The 5570-nt window shown below is 31.8% G+C and overlaps 1 non-coding gene across 1 annotated transcript; it reads right to left on the bottom strand.

Annotated features, from left to right (window-relative positions):
• Positions 1 to 2570: 2570 nt before the first annotated feature.
• Positions 2571 to 2643, bottom strand: TRNAV-UAC (transfer RNA valine (anticodon UAC)). Its single transcript has one exon. It is a non-coding gene; the product is annotated as a tRNA-Val (tRNA).
• Between the last annotated feature and the right edge of the window lie 2927 nt (positions 2644 to 5570).

Here is a 5570-nt window from a genome sequence, read left to right as displayed (position 1 = left end):
CTTCATTTAATGGAAAAATCCATGTTATTGGCAAACATAACTCTTTAAATAGAGTGATCATGGTACATGGAAGATCTTCTTCTTCTTGGTGAAAAACCTTGAGAAAAACCTCTCACAAACACTCTCTTCACATATACAAAATCCCTCCCAAGTTTAGTCATTCACCGGATTCCACAATCCCGTTCTAAGGCCGGAGGATAGTGGAGAAGACACTAGTGGTGGTTTGAAACCGGTTCGTGAGGAAAAAGAAGTTTGAACTACAAAAGATTAGTATCTAAACTCATTAAGTTTTAATACTTATGAACATGCTAGTTATTTACTATAATTGATGTTCTAAAAGTGCCTAAGATCCAAATTGCTTCCGCATGTGTTATATTAACACCATCAGATTTCATATGTTGTTACTGCTTGGTCATTATCAACTATAACTTCCAATTAAATTTTGACACCATTGACTGTATTATTCTTGACTTAGTTATGTGTTTATTTTAATACAGAATTGGTATGATTTACCCCGCATGGAATATGAATGTTCATTAATATATTGATAGTGTTCAGATTAGTAAGGTTTGTACCATGAATGGGTGCTAGAGTTTAGTATTTTATGTATGAAAATGATTTTTCTAACAAAGGTTAGATGTTTCAGTCAGACGTTTTGAACAGAGTTAAAATAAGCAATGTTATGACCGTAGAGATGGGAAAAAATGTATCAACGTATACTGACGATTAAATAGATTCAAATGAAAATGACCAAGAAAACTTGATAGACGATAACATCTTATAGTCTGCTAGAGATATTAAAACTGGTAGTGTCGAAAGGAAATTTCATCACTACGAAGTAGGTAAATATGAAATTTAAATATCGGTGTGAACAAAAAAAAAAAAAAAAAAAAAAAAAAAGAGCTAACACAGTAAAAGTTGAAACATTGTATACCTAAACTGATTTATGATGACTTTAATGTGAGCTAAGCTCAGGAAGTCGTGAGATGTAGAAAACCTCCCTACCTAACACTAATTGAAAATTTTTAAAGTTACAATCGAGCCACATTGTGGATGAGATATTATGATCATGGTCAAAGTTTTATAAATATTTATAAACATGGATTGGAGTTTGAGATTTTTAAGATATCTTAAATTTAGGAATGATTTAAGATTGATTTGGGAGGAGTCACAATATTAAAAAAATATAAAATATAAAAAAGCCCACGTTGATTATGTTGCCTTTTCATATAACGAATGAAAAAATGTTAAAATGAGACCTTGAAGACATATGGACAAAAAAGTGCATTATTGGACCTTTAGCTAGGCTTAAAAGAAATTGACTAGGAGGACAATGTAATGAAGGAAACTGATTAAACTACTGATCTTGTTGACAGAAGAAAGTGAGAAAATTGAAATTGAGGTTGAGGTAAGTATTTAAGTTCTCCAACATTAATGTCCACATGAATGTTGATTTCAATGCGCCTAAACCACAATCATACTAAATGGATTCTATTTTTCATGAAATTTTAGGAGAAGACTCAATATGATATGATAAGGTTATGTATGAAATTTGATAATAATTAGATTATGATAAAAGGCTAAACCAAGGGTAGGTGTAAAATGACTAAAATTCCCCTATAATTATATATAGCTGGCTTAGGAGTAAAGTGACCCCTAAATGACATTTAATTGAATGAGACTTATGTTACATGGCCATTAAAATATGTTGAGGATTTAAACCAAGATTTTGCAGTGGTAAATAACCAAAATATCCCTATAAGAATTCTAAGATGTTTTCAAGATCTTAAATACTCAAAATACTACGAAAATTTATGAGACTCGTCTACAATATAAGGGTAAGTATGAAAGATTTTAAGGAGATTATAACAACTTAGGGATATGAGCTAAGAGAAAAAGTATGTAACTACCCCTCAAGACACTTGATAAGAAATCAAGGTTTTTATGAGTACCAAGTGACAAGATACTTATAAAGATTTATGCATGTAGAAAAATATTTATGACGCATATGGATTAAGGTGTACTTGTTAAGAAATTTTCTTTAGTTGTACTTCAAGACTTAACAAAAAACTCTTGAACGAGAACCCGAGATATTTTAAAGACCTCCCGATGAGTAGTGCAATATGGTCTTACGACAATGACTACATCGTAGGAAACGTATGAACACCTAGGTGTAGGTACTTAAACTATGTCACAAGGAACCCGTGAATCCTTGGACATAGGTATGTAAATTGTATCGCACCGAACACATGAAGCTTTGGATGCAAGTATTAAGACTATGTCATGGGGAATGCATGAAGCCTCGTGCAGTTATTTATTAAATATAAGGAATAAATTAAGGTAACAAAAGTCAAGAGATAGGAGTTCAAGAAAGATAATGTTTCAAAGATTTTCTTTAAGTTTCAATGTGGTAGTTAAGAGTGACTCTGAGGTTAATTGAGTTAACATGTCAAACTCTTAAGCGAACTTAAAGTTCTTAGTGAGCGTTACACAAATTTCTCAAAGTATGAGTCTTGGATGAACAAAAATGTTTCCCATCCGAAAACTACACCATTGCAAGCAAAGAAGCATGTTGTTGCCCAGGATTGAACTGGAGACCTTTAGTGTGTAAGACTAACGTGATAACCACTACACCACAACAACAAGTTGTCCATGATGTCCATGATCCAAAAAATAGTTAATAATTATAAATTTTAATGTTTAAACAAAATATCCTTAGAACCTCGCAATGTTTCATCAATATTCTAACAAAAAAAAAATCTTGAAATATATCTTTTACTTTTCAAATAAATAAATAAAAATAAAAAATAAGTTTATTGTTAGTGAGATGAAACCGTTAATATCTTGTTTGAAAATACAATTCAACTTTTAAACGTTTAGTTAATACTCATAATTTTAAAAAGAAAAAAAAATTCAAAAATACTCTTAAATCACTTTTCTCTTCAATTTTGTCTGGAACTCTCTCATTTATGAACATTTCCCAATATGAATATAATACAATTCAATTCAAATAGACAATTTATTTTCAATCTTATTCTTGAGTATTTTTAAAATGGTGTTAACAAATTCATTCATATACATAAGAATACTTTTGAACTTTTTTAAAAAGATAATCAAGGGCATCATATGGTGGTGACCCAATGTAACCTGTGGTCATGTCTTTTTTGAAGAGCCACCTTCGTCCTACCACAGTTTGACTAGTCTACTCCATTTCGAGTGAACAAAGATATCATAGGCTTTGCAGTGTACCCAAAATGGTTTAGCTTTGAGTTATAAAGTCACCGTTGGCAAAAAGAGAGATTTACGTGAAGATAGATATGGTCATTACAATGGTTTAGCTTTGACTTAGAAGCTAAATATTAATCATTTATATAATTCTAGTAAATTATGTCAAACAAAAGAAAACACGAAAGATTTGAAAATAGAGATCCACTATAAATTTGGAATACATGTGAACAAAATTAAAAGGCTATAGAGTAAATACAAATAAAAAAAAAAAAAAAAAGATTCCAGTATTAAAAAACTTAAACTAAATATAGAAAGAAAAGTAAATACAGACACAAAATAACTCTGTCAATTTTTTTATACAAAATCATAGAAAACAAGATTTTTAATAAAAGTAAATGGACCAATCTAAATTAGAGAGGTAATTTGATAGGGTTCAAACTTGAAACTGATGTCATGGGCTCAAATAGGTTGACTTGGATTTCAAGGGACAGAATCGAACATTCATTAAGGATATATTCGTGACAACAACTTAAGCTAACCAGGTAAATGACCTTACTATTGATATGGTTATATTTGATGTTGACACATGCTCGTGGTTCTACACATGTCATATATACTAATATGTGTGAATTATTTGTGAATCGATAGAAGTAAGATTTGTTCATGAAACGTGAAGGTGAGGTTACATCTAGAAGTACTATGGATATGAGAGGTTGATAAAAGAATATAGTTAGGTTATGGGTAGAAAGAGATAGAATTATGATAGATTGATAGAACGATAACGTCAGGGTACGTTCATGTAACGACATGACTGTGATAGGTATAAGAATGTTAAGGCTATGTTAAGTTAGGGAATGATATGACCACGAAGTGTTTACGATATGATATGATTATGATACGACATGTGAATGATGGATGTATATATATTGTGATATGATATAAAGACAATATGTTATGGTAAGATATGTGATAAATTGACATGCTTATGATATGAATATTGCGATGCGATATGTTATGGCATGATACGTATATGATGAAAATTATTATGCCTCGAAGCATGAAATGTTATGATTATGATACACTTATGTAATTTGAATGATATGATATGATTGACATGCAAAACAACGAACTAGCATGAAATACGACCCCAGCGTATGCATGAAAGATATGATAAGTGATATGAAAAATGATATGGGATGTACGGAACGCTAGTGGGGTTGTATTAAATGATAATGAAAATGAAAAAATGTTGGGACTTCATGCATTATTGTGTGTTCATGCATTGGGGGATACCCCTTACCCTTCACAATAGTACGGACAAATACGTTACGAGGAAGGAATACGATCATTATGGTTATCATAATGTTGCGATGACTACGCAGGAAAACGATCATTATGTTTATCATAATGCTGCGACGGTCAGGCAGGGGTACGATCATTATGGTTAACCTAATGTTGTTGTGACGTTTACTAGTTCTAACGGGTGTCTGGCCTAAGGAGCTCCCGGAGTATGCTCGCCTAACAAGGAAGGGTGCCCAGCGGTGTGCGAACTGACTGGTGAGTCCATACTCGCACGTATGGGCTATGTGTAGAGTATATGATACACATCCAAATTACCCGTTAGGACAGTACCGTAGGAAAATGGATTTAAATGATAGGTTCCGTCATTGCATTTGCATGTTCTTGCATTTCACCCCCAATAGTGGGGTCATTTACTGAGTATTTCTTAAAATACTCAAGCCACGTGCTACCTTTATTTTAGATTAAGGCAAGGCATTCCTGTACGGCTGACGACGGCATCGCAACTCGAGACTATAGCACATGCATAGAGTAGTCGTATTTATTTTCTTAAACTTAGACTAGGATATGATGTTTTTAATTTAAACATTCATTTATTTTATTTAGCCTTTTGTTGTGTTGTTTTTAAAGTTTTATTCGAAACACGTAAGTCCATGGCTGTGTTTTAAGTTGAAGGTTATGATTCATGAAAGTTTAAATGGTAGTATTTCCGCATTCAATATTTATGATATGTATACAGTCGCGACCTTAAATTAAATAAAAAATTTCGAATCGTTATAAATGAACTGTCCCGAAGATCAAAAGGTGACTTGTGCATCGTTTATACTAAAAAATGATGCGGAGTTATAGTCGGGGGATAACCGGGGATTCTTAGCCAAGATGGAAGTGTGATACAATAAACCTACTTTTAGCTTTTATGTTTAATATAGTTGATGTATTAAATATTAATGTGAACGGTTCACATTAAGTTTTTTTTTTTTTTTTTTTTGTCTTTTTATATTTAATATATCTAATATATTAAATAAACACTTTAAATCAAATAT

This window comes from Cucurbita pepo, chromosome 9 (genome assembly GCF_057944985.1).
Source record: "Cucurbita pepo subsp. pepo isolate OVF chromosome 9, ASM5794498v1, whole genome shotgun sequence".
Lineage (NCBI taxonomy): Eukaryota > Viridiplantae > Streptophyta > Magnoliopsida > Cucurbitales > Cucurbitaceae > Cucurbita > Cucurbita pepo.
Note: the sequence above shows the minus strand (reverse complement) of the source record. Positions and strands in the feature narration are given on the sequence as shown.